This window comes from Dromiciops gliroides, chromosome 2 (assembly GCF_019393635.1).
Source record: "Dromiciops gliroides isolate mDroGli1 chromosome 2, mDroGli1.pri, whole genome shotgun sequence".
NCBI classification, from domain to species: Eukaryota; Metazoa; Chordata; class Mammalia; order Microbiotheria; family Microbiotheriidae; genus Dromiciops; species Dromiciops gliroides.
In genome coordinates, this window is record NC_057862.1 from 658,488,900 (window position 1) to 658,509,632 (window position 20,733).

The 20,733-nt window shown below is 39.7% G+C and overlaps 1 protein-coding gene across 1 annotated transcript in view; it reads left to right on the forward strand.

The window, feature by feature from the left end:
• The first annotated feature begins 1,473 nt into the window (after window positions 1-1,473).
• The window catches only part of PRSS54 (serine protease 54), a 135,715-nt gene continuing 116,455 nt past the window's right edge, over window positions 1,474-20,733 (forward strand). Inside the window, exons 1-2 of the mRNA XM_043980236.1 lie at window positions 1,474-1,591; window positions 3,502-3,545. The gene's annotated coding sequence lies outside the window, so the exon portion shown is untranslated. The remainder of the gene's footprint in view (window positions 1,592-3,501; window positions 3,546-20,733) is intronic.

Genomic DNA, 20,733 nt, shown 5'->3' on the forward strand with positions numbered 1-20,733 from the left:
TTTTTGATGAACAACATAGCAATACCTAACAAGAGTCACAAAACTGATTATACCCTTGACCATATAGAGCTAGGACTTTATCCCCAAAGCCTAAAGAAAACAAAGAGACCTATCCGAATAAAAAATATTCACAGTTGAGGCAGCTAGGTGGCGCAGTGGATAAAGCACTGGCCCTGGATTCAGGAGGACCTGAGTTCAGATCCAGCCTCAGACACTTAGTAGCTGTGTGTGACCCTGGGCAAGTCACTTAACCCTCATTGCCCCCTACCCCCCCCAAATATTCACAGTTGTTTATTTGAGCATATCTCACAAATGCAAATAACTAATGGGGTCTAACAATTTGGAGAGTGGTTGAATAAATGATGATACAGTGATGGAATAGATTTTTTTGCTGTGGATGTGTGATTTCATCAGGTTTGAGGGAATTCTTGGTATAGAAACGACTCCAGGGCCACCCAGTGGCCTCACTGAAATATTAAGGTGCTGTTAAAAATGAATATGAATTGAGGGCAGCTAGGTGGTGCAGTAGATAGAGCACCAGCCCTGGAGTCAGGAGGACCTGAGTTCAAATCCGGCCTCAGACACTTGACTCTTACTAGCTGTGTGATCCTGGGCAAGTTACTTAACCCTCATTGCCCCAGAAAAAAAATTAATATGAATCATATATGGAAATATATGAAAACCTGTATGAAGCAATGCAAGGTAAACTCTGCAGAACCAAAACAATAAACACCTTGACTATAACTATATAAGGGAGAGAGAAGAGAATGGAATTCCATGTAGATCTGAAAAGAGACACAGAACAAAGGTATTTTCTTTGATTGTTTATTCCTTTTTTTTTTTTTTTGGTGAGGCAATTGGGGTTAAGTGACTTTCCTAGGGTCACATAACTAGTAAGTGTCAAGTGTCTGAGGTCACATTTGAACTCAAGTCCTCCTGAATCCAGGGCTGGTGCTCTATGCACTGCACATGCACTGCACCACCTAGCTGCCTCTGTTTATTCCTTTTTAACTCAGAACCAGGAATCCAAGAGGCCATCGAGTTCAGTCGCTATCTGAATGAGAATCCTCTCTGAAATATCTCTAACTGGTGGTCAACCCATCCCTTGCCTGAAGATCTGCAGGAAGGGCAAGTCCATGAGCTTATATCACACTTGTAAATGGCTCTCATAGTTAGGAAGTCTTCCCTGACATCAAGCCTTCTTTCTACCTTCCTCTGGTTGCTTCCTAGTTCTTCCTTCTGGAATCAAGCAAATAAATCTAGTCTCTCTTCCATGCTACCTCCCTTTACATATTGAAAAAAAAAAGCTATTATCTTTGTTATACTAAGCAACTATGGACAAGTTGGGGAAACTGAGGCTGAGTATTATATGAGCTAGAGAGCATGTCACAGATCATCTAATCTAACTCTCACATTTAAAAAAATTATTGATATCTTTTGTTTTTTATGTCACCAGAATTTCTTCCAGTATCTTCCTTCCCAGAGAACAATCCTATTAAAGAAGAGGGAAAAAAAATCAATATATGAAATAATCTGATAATATATACAATGTACCACACCTATGGACCTCCCATTTCTGCAAAGGAGAGAGGTGGGGCTATTCTCTCATATCTCTTCTATGGGGCCAAGCTTGTTTGCAGTTCCATGACATTTACTCTTTTTTTTTTTTTTTTTTGCTGGGCAATAGGGGTTAAGTGACTTGTTCAGGGTCACACAGCTAGTAAGTGTCAAGTATCTGAGGCCAGATTTGAATTCAGGTACTCCTGAATCCAGGGCAGGTGCTTTATCCACTGCGCCACCTAGCTGCCCTGACATTTACTCTTGATTGTCTAATTCTTTCCTTTTACAATGCTGTAATCATTGTATATGTTGTTTTCTTGGCTTTGTTTACTTCTTTCTGCATTACTTCACGTCAAGCTTTCCTTGCTTCTCTATATTTCTTCCTTCCTTCCTTCCTCCCTCCTTCCCTCCCTTCTTTCCTTCCTTCCTTCTTTCCTTCCTTCCTTCCTTCCTTCCTTCCTTCCTTCCTTCCTTCCTTCCTTCCTTCCTTCCTTCCTTCCTTTCTTATTTTTTTTTTTGCTGGGCAATGAGGGTTAAGTGACTAGCCCAGGATCATACAGCTAGTAAGTGTCAAGTGTCTGAGGCCAGATTTGGACTCAGGTCCTCCTGAATCTAGAACCAGTGCTTTATCCACTGCGCCACCTAGCTGCCCCCTCCCATCATAATTCATTTCTTAAAGCACAGTAATACCCCATGACATTCATGTAACCACAATTTGTTGAGCCATTCCCCAATTGATGGGCATGTATTTTGTTTCTAATTTTTTGCTGTCACAAGAAGTACTGCTCTCAATCTGTTGGTGTATATAGGAACGTTCTTCTTATTGAAGACCTCTGGGTCAAGGTTATGGATATGTTAGTCACTTTGTTTCCATAATTCCAAATTGCTTTCCAAAATGATTGTACTGATTCACAGTTCCACCAACAATGAACGAATGTGATGATCTTCCCATAACCCCTCCAACATTTACTATTTCTATTTTTTGGTCATCTTTGCCATTTTGCAGGGTGTGAGGTGAAATCTCAGGGTTGTCTCCCTCTCGCTTTCTCCTATTATTAGTGATTCGGAACATTGTGTCACGTGGTTGTGAATAGTTTGAAATTCCTTTGAGAGTTGTTTGTTCGTATCCTCTGGCCACCTAGCTATTTCGGAATGACTTTTGGTCATAAACACACACTCGCATCTGTTAGTTGTGAGTATATCTTGGATCCCAAAAGCTCCTGTATTTCATAGATGAAGAAATCAGAGCCCAGGGAAGGAAATGCCTAAATGCTACAGTCATTCCACAAAACCTTTAGCCCATTTGTTAGGTTTTAATAAGCATCTTTTAAGTGGCCCAACTTAAGGGAAGGGAGTTGGGATGGTTAGAGGATTTGTCTTTTTTAAAAAAAAAATGATAGAAGTAACTCCGTAAACTGAGAAATAGTAAGTTACATTTGGGGGTTTGGTCATGGCCCTAAACCCCTTGGAGTTTGGTCATGCTTTTGTAAAGACACTTAGTCCCGCCCTTTCATCAAAGCCCCCTTCCCCATCCCAGTCTCATTGAAAATAAGGTCACTAGTTCCAGGCTGAAGAGACACCTAAAGTCTGAGAAGGGGGTGTGGGACAGGTGCGAGCCTGGAAGGGTTGGCTAGTTAAGGGAGCCCCTCGAGCCCCCCCACTGCAGCCAAAGTCGTAGGGGTAATAGCCAGCCAAGGCTGGGTGGTGGAAAGGAGAGGATGTGCTAGGGTGGGACTCTTGCCCTTGCTTTCCTCCACCAGTGCTGAGTGGGTGCCCTGCGGACTCGGGCTCAGACCCCTTTCCGGAAGAACCCAAGACTTGGAGTCAAGGCCCCAGATATGCTACAGCTAGCTCTGTGACTTTGTGTGAATCACTTCATTTCTCTGTCTCAGTCGTCTCACTCATCAAATATAATATTCCTCCTCCTCTCCTGCTTTGCAGGGTTTTGGGCTTTATGGATATAGATACCGCTGGACCTAGCCAAGGTAAGGCAGCATTGTTACTATGATCAATAATAATATTTACTTTAATAAAGGAGAGGCATGTCCAAGGAGGTGCAGGTAGGGGGTTGGGGGAGGAAGATGCCTGTCAAGCATACAGGGTCTGGCTAAAAAGACTGATAAAGACTGAGTTTGTTCTAAACATTGCACACCCGTCTCCCTCACTATGGAAAGTCAGCCTGCTAGAAGCACTGAACGGGGAGTCAGCAGATCTGAATTCTCATCTAGGCTTCCTCACTCCCTGTGTGATCTTGGGCAGGTCAAGGAGGTTACTTGGTGCACTGGAAAGGAATTTGTGTGTGTGTGTGTGTGTGTGTGTGTGTGTGTTTGTTTTTAAATGGGGGAGATTTGGGCATATTTAAAGGCTAGAGGGAAGGAACCAGTATAGTGATTATGATAGAGAAACAGAGACAGAGAAATATAGAGGAAGAGAGTGGAGGAGAGATGGAGGGAGACAGAGACAGAAAGAGAGGAGAGGGAGAAAGAGACAGATAAAGACAGAGACAGAGAATGATTGAGGGGAAATGTACTGGATAAAATGGAGTATATGTAGAAGAGTATATGTAGAAAGGATATAGGCATGGAGAAGGGCCACCTCGTCACTGAGACTGGGGGAAAGGAAGAGTGTGGTAATGATGTGAAGCTGTTTTGAGATGAAGAGAAGGGTTTTTCTATTTTTGGCCTTTGTGTGTGTGTGTATGTGTGTGTGTGTGTGTGGGGGGGCCCAATGAGGGTTAAGTGACTTGCCCAGGGTCGCACAGCTAGTGTCAAGTGTCTGAGGCCAGATTTGAACTCAGGTCCTCCTGAATCCAGGGCTGGTGCTTTATCCACTGTGCCACCTAGCTGCCCCCTATTTTTTGCCTTCTTAACGGAGGGGTGGGAAAAAGGAAAAAAATTTGAAGCTGGAAATAAAATTAAATGAACGAAAAGAAGTGAAGAGAAAGGGATGAGAGGGAGCTCAAGGAATATGGCCCTGATTTTCTTGGTGAAGAAGTGAGGTCCTCAGCTGAGACAATGGGAATAGGAGGAAGGCAATGGAGGCTTAAGAAGAGAAGGTTTGGGATTATTTCTCTGGGGAGTGAGAATGGGCATCGATTGGGGAGGAATGAAAGGATTGCCTGGCTTCGGAGAGGGCCCAGTGGAAGTTGAAGAGCATAAATTTGGAATGAGCCAGTGACACCATCGAGGATCTTCCTTCTGTTCTGTTCAGCAGCATGTGAGTAGCAGTGGGGGAGGTGGATGCTGAGATGCAGGGCTGGTGTTTGTCAAGGGCTACGCATGGATAGAAGGAGGGGGTGAAGGTTACTAAAATGGACAGAGTGGAATTGAACTAGTGAACTGTAGGGCAGAGATTAGGAACAGAAGAATGTGAAGGGGTAATAGCCTACACGAGTACTATTGGCAGTCTTCATCAAGCCAAAGAACAGGTTTAATAAGGGTGAGTTAATAGGAAAGGAAGGAATGATAGGAAGTTATAATCAGATATAGGAACATTAGAGCTTTTGATCAATGATGTGATCAAAGGTGGAAATCAATGGTCTTTAAGGTTCATTCTAGTTTTAGAATCCATCATCACCAGAGGGCTTGTCACAGGTACTGGACTGGTTTTGGCTAACCCCAACTCATTAAACACTCTGTGTAATGGAAGGAGCACCAAATTTGTTGTAGGAGGCCTTGGGTTCAAGCTCTAATGAGCTCTATTGTTCACTGTCTTTATGATCTCTGTGCCTTAGTTTCTTCATTTGTATAAGGAGGAGGTTAGATTAGATGATTCCCAAGTTCCCTTTCAGCTCTCAATCTATGCCCATGGAGTCTGCTGAAACAGCAGATGTATCAGTAGGGGATGTGTTCACATGAGTGGAAATCTAGGATTATGAACGAACAAGGATTTCCATCTAGTCCGTCCTGTGAACCTAGTGAGAACTGGTACCACCCCTAGAGCCACCCTATCTAGCTGCAGTTACACATCTCTGGCCTTCCCAATGGCCCTTTCTTTGGTACTATGCCACAGTGGACAGTACAGTGAATTTGCAGTCAGGAGACCTGGGCTCGAATCCCTATTCCGCTACTCACATAACCGTATGACCTTGGGAAAGTAATTTTAACTTTTCTGAGCCTCAGTTTCCTCATCTGTAAAATGAGCAGACTGGACAGGACAAATAAAAGATGCTGTGGCCACCTTCTGCTTTGAACTCGTGTAGCCCATGCTTATCTAGACCACTCAAAGGATCACAGGAAGATAGGGTTTAGAGATGGAAGGGACTTGAAAGAAGATAGCATCCACATCCCTCATTTTTCAGATGAAAAAAAAAAAACTGAGACCCAAGAGAGTTAAATAACTTTGCCAAGGTCATACAGGTTGCATTTTGGGATTTGCACTTGGAGCTTCTGACTTCAAATCCACTGTACCTTCTGCTCCTCTGACCGCTAGGTTGGGTGTAATGATGCTTCCCCTCCCTCCCCATTTTATGAGTTATGTCTTCTCTGTCCAGTTCAGATATCCAAATGGAAGTTGGATAGATTCTCTATCCAGATGGTATCTGCTTGAGAACATCTTCTTGTGTCCCCATCCGCTAGCATCATGCTTTCCTGGCCAACATCAACTATGTCCTTCCCTCTTCCTTTTCCTTCCTACTACGCTTCTGGAAAACCACTTCAGATGGGTCATGCTATAGTCATATATGATTAAGTTAACTTCCCATAGGTCACTTCCCTTTAAATAGCAGGAAAGAAAAAATGGTTAATTCTTCTAGATTAGAGTAAGCCTTGGTGGACTATATCCATGGGAGCGAGAGTTATTCTCTCATCTTCTTTGAGTGTAGAGGGGAGAGTTGTCTTCTCTCACCTGCTATACTGCTAGGAATTTTTTTTCTTAAATATGTCTTTTATGTTGCCAGATTATCATAGTTACAGTGTATTAAAAATGGTAATAAATAGGTCAGACTTAATCAAGCACTCAAAAAAGGCAATGGATGGATTCAAGAAGTGACTCAATTGGTTGCAAGTTCTTGGGGCACCAAATACTACATTATCATTATTGTCATCACCACCACCACCACCACTACCAATAATCCTTATTTGACCTGCAAAGCACTTTACATGTCATTTCACAAAACCCCAGTGAGATGGGTCCTTTATTTCTCCCACTTAACAGATGAGGAAAGTGAGGCTGAGACAGGTTAAGTGACTTGCCCAGGATCTCTTTTTTTGGGTTTTTGTTTTTTTGTTTTTTTAGTGAGGCAATTGGGGTTAAGTGACTTGCCTAGGGTCACACAGCTAGTAAGTGTTGTGTCTGAGGCTGGATTTGAACTCAGGTACTCCTGACTCCAGGGCCGGTGCTCTATTCATTGTGCCACCTAGCTGCCCCCCCCCCAGGGTCTCTTTGTAAGGGATACTTACTAAGTGTCAGAGGTGAATAAGCAGTATTGTGGCACAGGTACAAACAGCATCTCTGTCACAGACTAAACAGTGGCAGGTTAGTAGAATGGAAAGGACACCAGACTTGGAGCAAGAAGATTCAGATTCTGTCTCTCCTGCTTACTAGTAGACCACGGGTAAGTCCAAGCCTCAGTTTCTTCATCTGTAAAAGACGGCTAAAAATACCTGAATCACTTACACCATAGGGCTTTTCTGAGGCTCAAATGTTATAATGCATGTAAGGTGAGCTTTGCAAACTTTAAAGTTCTAGATAAATGTCAGCTATTATTACTTCTAGAAAAAGCTGCCTACACTCGATGCCTCCCCTTCCTCTCCTCCTCCTACTCACTTTTCAACCCCTTGTTGACTGGTTCCTAACCTCACCACTCAATTGAAACTGCTCCCTCAATGCTCCCAGCTCTCTCTTCATGGTTAAAATCAACACCCTTCTTGACATCTTGGCAGCATTTGATATTATTGACTGCTCCCTTCTCCTGGATACTCTTTTCTCCCTGAATTTTAGCAATGAAGTTATCTCCAAATTCTTCTCTTGCCTATCTCACTGATCCTTCTCAGTCTTCTTTACCTGATTTTCATCAATAATCTGCCCTCTATGGATATCCCCCAAGGCTCGGTCCTGGGCTTGCTCTCCTTCTCATTACCTCATTCAATTATCATCTCTATGCCTATATATATATATACCTATATATATATATATATATGCCCATATATATATATGCCTATATATATATATGCCCATATATATATTTTTTAGTGAGGCAATTGGGGTTAAGTGACTTGCCCAGGGTCACAGGGCTAGTAAGTGTTAAATGTCTGAGGCCAAATTTGAACTCAGGTCCTCCTGACTCCAAGGCCAGTGCTCTATCCACTGTGCCACCTAGCTGCCCCCTATACCTATATATTTTTGAGTTTGGGGGGCAAGCAGTTGGGGTTAAGTGACATGCTCAGGGTCACACAGCTAGTATATGGCAGAGGCTGGATTTGAAATCAGGTCATCCTGACTCCAGGGCCAGTGTGCTTTTCACTGTGATACCTAGCTGCCCTGTAAGCCTATACATTTTATGATTCCCACATTTATATATGTGAACCTAATCTTTCTTTTGCCCCACTTCTGTATTAGTCACTGCCTACTGAACAGCTTCACCCAGATGTCCAGTAGACATCTCAAACTCAACCAGAAAATAACTTATTATGTTTGTCCCTAAATCCCTTCTCCAAATTTCCCTATTTCTGTCGAGGGGACCTCCATCCTTCTAGTCACCCAAGATTCACAAACTCAGAGACATCCTCGATCTCTCTCTCTCTCTCTCTCTCTCTCTCTCTCTCTCTCTCTCTCTCTCTTTCTTGCTCGCTTGCTCTTGCTCTCTCTTGCTCTCTCTCGCTCTCTCTCGCTCTCTCACTTACCCCACCTGTCTAATCCTTTGCCCAAGTCTTATTCATTCTACCTCCACTTCTCTTGTATCCATCCCTATCTCACCACTTACACAACCAACACCACTCCTCATTCCAGCCCTTATCACCTCTCATATAGGTGCAATATCCTCCTAATTGGATTCCTGGCTTCTAGTCTCTCCCCTCTTCATCCTCTAACAAAATAATCTTCCTAAACCACCTCGTTAGAAAACCTTGTGTGTATATACACACACATATGAATGTGTTTGTGTGTGTGCATATATATACATATATACACACATACACACATATACATACATATATACACACATATATGTATATATTTATCTGTTTAGATAGAGTATCTCCCCTAGTAGCATGTAAATTTCTTGAAGTCAGGGACTGGTTTTCCTCCCTTTTATCTTCAGTGCCTTGAATTATGTCTTGCACATAGGCATTTAATAATTTTTTGTTGGATTAGATTGGCATGTTTTTTAAGAGCATATAGGCAATAGTGGTGGGGTTTGAGGAGAATGGCCCAATGTGAATTTCTCCCACTGTTGGAAAAATAATTCAAGAATGCATCCTGCTGACATAAGGTCAATAGTGTACACTCCCTATAGAAGGAACAGCTTCCTGCCCCGAGTAAACCAATATGCTGTACTATCCAAGCCCAATGTCATATAAGCAAGACAAATGCACACCCAGTCAAGTCCTTGGTAGTTTTGACTAAGATATGTCCATTAATTGTCTTCATTCACAAAGAGTTTTAGTTATTTTTCTTTTTTTGAAATTTAATTTTTTTGCTGGGTTTTAGTTATTTTTCAAATGAATTTCTATTGATAGCATTTGTTTTTAAATCACTTTAATTTCCCCGTATCCTTTTTCCAGCGAGCCTTCCCATATTTTTATCTCAGTGATTACTTATAGTATCTGACATGTAGTAGGCACTTGAGGAATGTTTATTGACTTGTTGATTGATCAATATAACTGAAATGATTATTTCTCTCTTGTATTAATAACTGATTATTGAATTAAAACCAAGGGTTTTCCTCTTTTCTATTTCCTCATCCAGAAATCCACCAGTGTGGGAAATATTTCTAAAAGACTTACCCAGCCAGGATGGCTGAGCCCTAATCCAAGATGGTGAAAGAAATTCTAAGTTTGGGCTAATGGGTACATTCCTGCTCATTGTGTTTACTCAGGCAGGTCTGAGAAAATGTTGATTCTCCCTTTTGTTAGACAAGTGATATGGAAATTGATAAATCTCTTTGACCAATATTTGAGTGTTCCAATTCATGTACCCCAGGACCCTCATTATAAGATAGCCCAGCCTCTCATTGTAATATTTATTTCCTCATTAATTGTTAACCAATCAGAGTTGATTGCCACCCTCAGGAATGCTTACTCTTCCAAGAGCATATAAACTGTGAGCCTACCATCATGAGGGGTCTTTGGTTTAAGAGATAGCCAAATGGCCATCTTTTTATTAATAAACATACTGACATTATTAATAAAATGATTAAATTACCCAGAAATTATGTCTCTTCAATTTTTCAAATGTCATATAACCAAGATTTTTTGAATAAAGAAGAAGAGAAAAAAATCAGGAAAGCTAATCAACATATTACAAAAGATCTGGCAAAATATGCAAATAATACCTCTATGATGGCAGAAAGTGAAAAGGAATTAAGAAGCCTCTTGAGGAGGGTGAAAGAGGAGAGTGTAAATACTTTATGTAAACTTGAGCCCTAAGATCACGAACACTTCCTGGCAAATAGAGAGAGAAGAAATGGAAGCAATGTCAGATTTTTTATTCTTGAGTTCAAGGATCACTGTAGATGGCAACAAGAGCCATGAAATTAAAAGAAACTTGCTCCTTGGAAGGAAAGCTAGGGCAAATCTCACAGCATACTAAAAAGCAGAGCTATCACCTTACCAACACAGCTCTGTATAGTTAAAGCTATGATTTCTCCAGTAGAGATGTATGGCTGTGAGAGTTAGATTATAAGGAAAGCTGAGCACCACAGAATCAACACTTTCAAATTGTGGTGTTGGAGAAGACTTTAGAGAGACTCTTCGATGGCAAGGAAATCAAACCAGTCAATACTTAAAGAAATCAATTCAGGCTATTCACTGGAAGGTCAAATACTGAATCTGTAGCTTAAATACTTTGGCCACATAATGAGAAGATGTGATTCATTTGAAAAGACCCTGATGCTGGGAAAGATTGAAGGCAAAAGGAGAAGGGGATGGCAGAGGATGAGATGGATAGATAGTGTCATGGAAACAATGATCAAGAGCTTGAACAGAGTTTGGGAGATAGTGGAGGAGAGAAGGGCCTGGAATGCTGATGGTCCATGGGGTCAGGTATAGTCAAACACGACTGAATGACTGAACATAACAACAGCAGTAAACATGTAGCTAATGAACTCTCCTGAGTTCAGTGGCCTGCTCTTTCTTTTAATGTAAGTCTGTTAAATGCTCTGTAAGTACAAGTTCCTCATAGCTAATACACCAGTAATGGGCCTTGTAATTAAGGGATTTGCACATCATTATCTCCTTTTTTTATCATTGTCAGTATAATGGGCCACAAGAGCTGGATTGGTTTTGGTCATTTGGCTTTCAGGAAATTAGAAGTCGAATTAGGTGCTTGGAATGATGAGCAAGATTTAGGTGCTGGGCAGGTCCTTAGGAAGTAGGGGAAAATGGTCATAAGACCCTTTTTAAAAATCATAAATTTTATTTTTTCCAGTTACATGTAAAGATAGTTTTCAATATTTGTTTTTTATAAGATTTTGAGTTCCAATTTTTCTCCCTCCTCTTCCCTTCCCCCTCCCCATGACAGAAAGCAATCTAGTATAGATTATATATGTACAATCACATTAAACATATTTCTGCATTAGTCATTTTGTGAAAGAAGAATCAGAACAAAAGGGAAAAACCTCCAAAAAGAAAAAACCCACACAAACAAGTAAAAACAGTATGGTTCAATCTGCATTTCACTGTCCTTTTTTCTGGATGTGGAGAACATTTTCCATCATGAGTTCTTTGGAATTGCCTTGGATCATTGTATTGCTGAGAAGAGCTAAGTCTATCACAGTTGATCCTCACACAATGTTGCTGCTACTGTTTACAGTGTTCACTTCACTCAGCATCATTTAAGTCTTTCCAGGCTTTTCTGAAATCTGCCTGCTCATCATTTCGTTTCTTTTCTTTTTTTTTTTTTAGTGAGGCAATTGGGGTTAAGTGACTTGCCCAGGGTCACACAGCTAGTTAAGTATTAAGTGTCTGAGGCCGGATTTGAACTCAGGTACTCCTGACTCCAGGGCCGGTGCTCTATCCACTGCGCCATCTAGCTGCCCCCTGCTCATCATTTCTTATAGCACAGTAGTATTCCATTATATTCATATACCACAACTTGTTTAGCCATTCCCCAATTGATGGGCATTCCCTTGATTTCCAATTCTTTGCTACCACAAAGACAGCTGCTATGAGTATTTTTGTACTTGTGGGTCCTTTTCCATTTTTTATGATTTATTTGGGATACAAACCTAGTAGTGGTATCACTGGGTCAAAGAGTATGCACAGCCCCATAGCCCTTTGGGTATAGTTCCAAATTGCTCTCGAGAGTGGTTGGATCAGTTCACCAACTCCACCAACAATGCATTATTATTTCAATTTTTCCACAGCATCTCCAACATGTATTATTTTCCTTTTTTGTCAAATTAGCAAATCTGATAAATGTAAGGTGGTACTTCAGAGTTGTTTTAATTTGCATTTCTCTAATCACATGAGATCTTTTTTTCAGTTCCTCCAAGAACCATCCTTTAGAATGATTTCATGTTTTATTATTTTTTTTCACTTTTAAAGTACTGGAATTTTTCTTTCTGGAGTTAAATTATTATTTTAAGTAATGCATTTAAAAATCATGTCAGTTACCTGATCAAGAAAACAAAAGAAGGGGAAACATTTTCCATATGACCCCAGATAAATATATAAATGAGAATGTGGCAGAAATAAAAACATTAAATTAAAAATAGCAGCACTTTTCATAGACATTGAAAGCCACAATGTTTTTGTTGTTGTTGTTGTTGTTTTTGCAGGACAATGAGGGTTAAGTGACTTGCCCAGAGTCACACAGCTAATTAAGTGTCAAGTGTCTGAGGCTGAATTTGAACTCAGGTCCTCCTGAATCCAAGGCCAGTGCTTTATCCACTGCATCACCTAGCTGCCCCCCACAATGTTTTTGACATTTAAAGACTGTCTTTTAAAAAACAAAACAAAATACTTTCTGGTCCTCATACCAAAGATTTAAGTAGTCTATGATTTAATAATTTAATTAGACAGATCCATGGATTGATTACATGTTCTAGGTGCTGGGGATATGATGCTACAACAATCATTCAATCAACAAGCATTTATTAAATGCCTATTATATGACCATTGCTGTGCTAAGCACTGGGAATACAAAGACAAAGAGAAACAAAAAAAAGTCTATGCCTCAAAGAGGGAATAAGCATTTATTAAGCACCTACTATGTGTCAGGCACCTGTGCCAAGCATTTTACAAATATTATCTTATTTAATCGCCCCAACAATAAGATAAGTGCTATTATTATTCCCACTTTACAGTTGAGCAAGCTGAGGCAAATAGTGGTTGAATTACTTGCCCAGGGTCACAAAGCTATTAAGTGTCTAAGGTTGGATTTGAACTCAAGTTGTCATTAGTTTCAGTCCAGCAACTTATCCACTGTAACACCTAGTTGCCCTGATGGGGAGTCAATAAAATGGGGAAGACATCATATACATATGTAGACATATACAAAATGCATACCGGGTGACTTTGTGGAGGAAGACTGGGGGAGAAGAGGAGGGAAAGGTGATGCTTAAGGTGAGTCTTAAAGGAAATCAGGAATCCTAAGAGGCAGGGATATGGAAGGCATGTGTTCCAGGCATGGAGGACAGCCTGTGAAAAGCCACAGAGAGGACATATTGATTATTGTAAATGACAAAGAGCAGAAAAGCCAGATTGGCTGGATCATAGAGCATGTAGAGGGGAGAAATGGGCAATCATGTTGGAAAGGGACAATGGGACTAAACTGTGAACAGCATGGAATGTCAAGGGATTTTATAGCTGATCTTGGATATTATTGGAAGCCACTGGAGTTTATTGAATAAAAGCATGACATTATCATAATTATGCTTTCTGGAGTTCAATTATTATTATTATTTTGGCGAGGCTATTGGGGTTAAGTGACTTGCCCAGGGTCACACAGCTAGTAAGTGTCAAGTGTCTGAGGCCAGATTTGAAATCAGGTCCTCCTGAATCCAGGGCCAGTGCTTTATCCACTGCGCCACCTAGCTGTCCCTCAATTATTATTTTAAGTAATGCATTCAACAGTCATTCACTTTGGGAATGCTCGTTCACTTTGTTGGCTATGATGTAAAGGATGAATTGGAATAAGGAGAGACTTGAGGCAGGGAGACAAAGTGGGAGGCTATTTCAATAGTCCAGGTAAGAGTGAGAAGGATCTGAACTGAGGTGGTGACACTGTGTGAGCAGGAAGAAAGGGATATATGCAAAAGATGCAGAGACAGAAGTGACAACAAGATCTGGCATCTGATTAAATATGTCGGATTGAGTGAGAATGAGGAGTGGAAAATGGCACCAAGGTTGTAAACTTAGGTGACTGAAAAGATGGTAAGGACCTTGATAGAACTAGGGTTCAAGAACTGGGGTTTAGATAGAGGACAGGGAAAGATGAGTTCTATTTTAGATTATCTCCAGTTTATCCTGTCTTTATCTTGTCTGTATGTTTAAAAATTATGAGCTCCTTAAGGGCAGGGACTATCTTTTGCTTTGGTTTGTATCCCCAGAATTTAGCACAATGCCTGGCACACAGTAGGCACTTCATTAATGCTTGTCCACTAATTGACTTTGCACAGGCCTGCCTCCCTTAAATCCAATTCACTGCAAGTCATGGCATCACCTTCTGATGTCATGGTCCTCTTTGAGAACGAAGGACAAACAACAACAATTGACTCACTGTTTTGGATTTGTTGATTTTGAAATATCTGTAGGGCATCCAAAATTGGCGATGTAGGACCAGAGCTCAGGAGAAAGATTAGGGCTAGATAAACAGATATTGAAGGCATCTGCATAGAGATGATAATTTAAACCATGGGAGCCTATAGTTGTGGAGGAGGGAAGGAGCTGACAGGAATGATACTTCAAGAAAGGAGACTGAACGGGAGTGGTCAGAGAGGTAGGAAAAGAACCATGGGAAAATAATGTCATTAAAACTCAGAGAGGAATGGGGATTATCCAGGAGAAAGAAGGAAGTCAACAGCATCAGATGCTGCAGAAATATTAAAAAAGATAAGGACAGGAAAGAAGTCATGAGATTTGGCCATTAGATCCTTGATAACTTTGGAAAGGGCTTTTTTTATTGAGTGATAAAATTAGAAACTAAGTTTCAGATAAAGAGGAAATATTTTTTATCTTTCTAAGTGACTTCCTTTCTTATTTTATGCATGACTTTTTATAAAAATTTCTAACTAAAGTTAGTAGAACCAGTACTGGTCCTATTTTTAAAGATAGGGCATGTCCTGGTTTTGATTTTTTTCTTTTTTTTAAAAGCTTTTTTATTTATGCCTTTTGGTTTTTATTTCATATAATTTTTGAATATTTTATTCTCTCCTCTCCTACCCAGAAATTCCCTCATTGTAGCTAAGATTAAAAAAAAGGAAAGGGGGGGGAGCAATTTGGCAAAACCACCACATTGACTATGTCTGATAGTTTATGCAATATTACATACCCATAGTCCCACACGTCTGCAATGAAAGGAAAGAGGTAAAGCCAATGAGTCTTAATTTTGTTCTCATTTACTTGATTTTTACATATCTTTTCCTTCTCCCAGATAGACATGGAATATGTTTACTTTCTAAAGCAAATAATTAGTTTTATTTTCAGAATTTTATAAGATTTTTAAGAACACTTTGGAGGATCACAAGACTTGGGGTCAATGAAAGAGGAAACTGGGGCAGCTAGGTGGCGCAGTGGATAAAGCACTGGCCCTGGATTCAGGACGACCTGAGTTCGAATCTGACCTCAGACACTTGACACTTACTAGCTGTGTGACCCTGGGTAAGTCACTTAACCCCAATTGCCTCACACACACAAAAAAAAATTAAAGAGGAAACTAGTACACAGTATAGCACAGTGGTGGAAATAGTACTGGATTTAGGGACAGAAGACCTAGGTGTGAGTTTTAGATTTGCTGATTACTACCCTATATGACCTTGAACAGATCATTGCTCTGAGTTCAGTTTCTTCATCCATAAAATGAAGAGACTGGCCTAGGTAACCTTTCGTATTGTTAGCATTAAAATTATGAGGAGGTACCATAGCCCTAAGTATGGCAGTAATAGAATGGTTATTTCTCAGTAGATGAAAATGGGGAGAAGAAAGAGGGAAGAAGAAAGACTAGCTAGGACCTTGATACAATAATTCAAATACAAGGTGATGAGTGGCTGAATGAGAATGGGGGTATGGTAAGGCTGAGAAATATTTCAGAGAAATATTTATCAGAAGCTAACAAGGAGCAAGAAGGGAAGAGTGGAATTGAAATTTTCTCTAGATTTTTAAGACAGGAAGGAGAACTGATAGGCATGAGAAAACTGAGAGAGGAAGACTAAACACGTTTTCAATATTTCAAGCATTAACATGACATACAAATAGAGATGGGATGAGAGAGGAATTGAGAGGTGAAAAGCTAGAGATATACATCTGTGAGTCTTCTATGTATAGCTAGTCATGGATGGCATATGTATAAGGTTTTTTCCCATGGGGATTCTGAAGGTATAAGGCAAGGAACAGGACTGAGTCTTAAAGGTCACTCTCAATAATCAGTATAGTGAAAATGAGCTAGAAAAGCTAGAAAAAATTAGAAGAAACAGATAAGCCCAGTGGGGTGGAAGTCAGAGAAAGAGAGCTTGAAGAAGGAAAGAGCACCCCATGGCTATGATGCAGCAAGAAGCATGAGAGCTGAGAGACCCAATGAGGGTTAAGTGACTTGCCCAGGGTCACACAGCTAGTAAGTGTCAAGTGTCTGAGGCTGAGAGATTTGACCACAATAAGGTAGCCATGGAGTTGGGATGTGAAAGATCAGAGTTATGGGTATAGATTGTAGTGAAGTAGTGAGGACAGTTATGCCTAATATGAGGTGTTAAAGATGAGTGGATGGTAAAGAAATAGAAGAGACCTGTATAAAGCATTCTCAGAGCTACTGAATGCTCATTTCACTGCACAAGGAGGGCATGCTTCTCTGAGATCACAAATTCATTGATGTAATGAAATACTGACCATTTAGTTGTATACTCGCATGTGCTCTATAGAAATAAATTCTGTAAACAATGATGTAAAGGGGATTGTTTAACACTTAAATTGACTCTCCATATTCATTCTGTAGATCATAAATAATCTGCAAAAAGCAATAATTTTGTTTTTTCTTTGTTTATGCTTATTCTCTTGAGTTTTTTCTTATCTTATTGCTACAGCTACCATTTTTAGTACTATGTGAAAGAATAGTGGTAATAAAGGACATCCTTGCTTTATTTTTGATCTAATTGGAAAGTCTTCTGGTTTAACTTTTATTATCTATAATCCTGGTTCTTGGTTATAGGTATAATTTAATAATTAAGGAAAGATCCATTTATTATGATGATTTTTAGCATTTTTAACAGAAATGGGTGTTACATTGTCAAAAACATTTTAACCTCTATTAATATGCTCATGTGATTTTGATTGTTTTTGTTACTAATATGATCTATCATATTTATTTGTCATTCAGTCATTTTCAGTCACATTCAACTCTTTGTGACTCCATTTGGGGTTTTCTTGACAAAGATACTAGAGTGGTTTGCTATTTCCTTCTCCAACTCATTTTGCAAGTGAGGAAACTGAGGCAAACAGGGTTAACTGACTTGCCCAGAGTCACACAGACTCTGGTCTGAGACCAGATTTGGATTTAGGAAAATGAGTCTGGCATTCTATCCAGTGCGCCAACTAACTGCTCCATTATTTTTATAGTTTGCATAATACTGAACCAATATTGCATTCCTGATATAAATCCTACCTGGTCATAGCATACAATCATTTATATGTTACTGTAGCCTCTTTCCTAATTTTTTTATTTAAAATTTTTGTGTTAATATTCATTAGTCTATAGTTTTATTTCCTTGTTTTGTCTCTCCCTGATTTAGGTATCAAGATCATATTTATATAATAGGAAGAATTTGGTAATATCCCTTCTTTTCCTATCTTTGCAAACAATTTAGGCAATATAGAAGTTAATTGTTCTTTGATTGATAGAACTTATTCATAAATTCATTTAGTTTGGGACTTTTTCCTTTGGAGCTCATTTATGGCTTTTTATGAGATCAGGTTATTTCAAGTGTTTATTTCCCATTCCGCTAGTTTGGATATTTTACATTTTTATAAATATTCATCCATTTTATGCTCATAACACTTCATTGTCAGTTTTCTTAGCATATAATTGGGCAAAATAATTTCCCATATTTTCCTTTATTTCTTCTTCATTTCTTCTGACATCCTTTTCCCTTTTTGATATAGGTGGTTTGGCTTTCCTCTCTTTTTAAAAAATCAGACTAATTAAAGATTTGTTTTATTATTCTCCCCCATCAAAAAAGCTTCTAGTTTTACTTACCAATTCGATTATTTAACTATTCAATGGTGTTTAACCTACTTAAGAGAATAAGTTGTTTTAACTCTTTTAAGAGCACGCATCTGTAGATAAGCATTTGTCCGTGCTAATTACAGATGGGTCTTATCCAGTAATCAAAGCAGAGGGGAAATCTGCATTTAAAAAATCAGATTTCTTCCGATTCAGATTTTATTATGCTTATGGATAGATAAGCAGTCATACAGTGGTTCCTCTTTTGTGCTAATATTCTTACCCTCCTGTTATGTGTCGGTGAGTCATGGGATAGAGTAGTCTCTAAAGAATTAACATGGTGAGCAGAGACAGATGTAGGAATTTTTGTACCTGAGATAAGAGGCAGGAAAAGGACCTTTAGGTGTAGTGAGGAGACAGAGACTCTGGGACACCATCATGATAATAATAGCTTGAGTTTTTATAGCATCTAAGGTTTGCAAAGCACTTTACAAATAGGATCTCATTTTATCCTCACCATAACCCTGGGGTGTTTTTTGTTGTTATTGTTCAGTCGTTTTCAGTCGTGTCCAACTCTTCAAGACCCTATTTGGGGTTTTCTTAGCAAAGTGTTTTGCCATTTCCTTTTCCAGCTCATTTTATGAATTGAGGAACCCAGGCAAAGAAAGTTAAGTGACTTGCCCAAAGTCACACAGCTAGTAAGTGTCTGAGGCCAGATTTGAACTCAGGAAGATGTCTTCCTCTGCTTCTCAATAACTGACTTAATCTTTTTCATTTTTGGGTTTTTTTGGGGGGGGGTTGGGCAATGAGGGTTAAGTGACTTGCCCAGGGTCACACAGCTAGTGTCAAGAGTCTGAGGCCGGATTTGAACTCAGGTTCTCCTGAATCCAGGGCCGGGGCTTTATCCACTGTGCCACTTAGCTGCCCATAACCCCATTTTATAGAAGAAGAAACTGAGGCAAACAGAGGTTACAGTGATTTGCCCAGAGTCACACAGCTAGTAAGTGTCTGACACTGGATTTGGATTCAGGTCTTCCTGATTTCAGAGCCTACTCTACCTCTATCTGTCATGCTAATTAGCTGTCATGAGGGGCAGGAACTCATCCCTGTGGATCATCTAGTAGCTTCCAATCCATCCCAGCAAGCACATAGAGTGCTGGACCTGGAATCAGGAAGAACTGAGCTCAAATCCAGTCTGTTTGTTTGTTTTTGTTTTTTTTTTAATTATAAAAGTATTTCATTATTTTCCAGTTACAAGTAGAGATAGTTTTCAACATTTGTTTTTATAGGATTTCTAGTTTCAAATTTTTCTCCCTCCCTCTCCCCTCCCCAAGACAGCAAGTAATCTGATATAGATTATATCTGTACAATAACATTAAACATATTTCTGCATTCGTCATGTTATAAGAGAAGAATCAGAGCAAAAAGGAAAAACCTCAAAAGAGAAAAACAACAGCACCAAAAACAAAGAAATAATATGGTTCCATCTGCATCCATATTCCACAGTTCTTTTTTTTTCTGGATTTGGAGAGCATTTTCCATCATGAGTCCTTTGGAACTATCTTGGGCCATTGTATTGCTGAGAAGAATCAAGTCTATCACAACTGATCAACACATAATGTTGTCAAATCTAGTCTTAAACACCTACTAGCTGTGTGACTCTGGGCAAATCACTGTAACCTCTGCTTGCCTCAGTTTCCTTATCTGTAAAATAGGGGTAATAGCACTCGTCTCCAAAGATGGTTTTGAAGATAGCCTGAGATAATAATTCTAAAGTGCTTAGCACAGTGCCCAGCATATAGTAAGTGGTATATAAATGTTAGCTATTATCAAGTTAATATCATTATTGTTTTTTAACCATTACCTATATAGGCACATACAAAAACAAATGAAAAAATCCCTGACCTCAGGGAGCTTACACTCTATAAGAGAATATAATATTTAAAGAGATAAACATATGCAGTATAATTTGAGGAGGGAAGGAATGCTAATAAATTGAGGGAGGCAGCAGAAAAGGATTTCTGTAGGAGGCAGCACAGAAATGCTTAGAGGTAGAGGTGAGGAAAGCACATTCCAGGCACAGAGGTTCACCAGGCACAAAGATATGTAGGTAGAAGATGAGGGGGCAGCTAGGTGGCACAGTAAATAAAGCACCAGCCCTGGATTCAGGAGGACCTGAGTTCAAATCCAGCCTTAAACATTTGACATTTATTAGCTGTGTGACCCTGGGCAAGTCACTTAACCCTCATTGCCCCACCAAAAAATTTTTTTTTAAAAAAAGGAGATAGGGGCAGCTAGGTGGCACAGTGGATAGAGCACCGGCCCTGGATTCAGGACTACCTGAGTTAAAATCTGGCTTCAGACACTTAACACTTATTAGCTGTGTGACCCTGGGCATGTTGCGTGGCCCCAATTGCCTCACTAAAAAAAAAAAAAAAAAAAGGAGATAGATGTAAAGTATGTAAAGGGGAGCAATGGGAAGTATGTCTGGGAGGTAGGCTAGAGCTAGACCGAGAGAGGCTTTATATACTAGGATGAAGACTTTGTAATTGATCATAAAAGCAATAGGGAACCACAAATGGTTCTTAAGCAGAGGAATGAAGTGGTCAGTGAGCAGGAAAATGACATGGCCAGCCTTGTATCTGT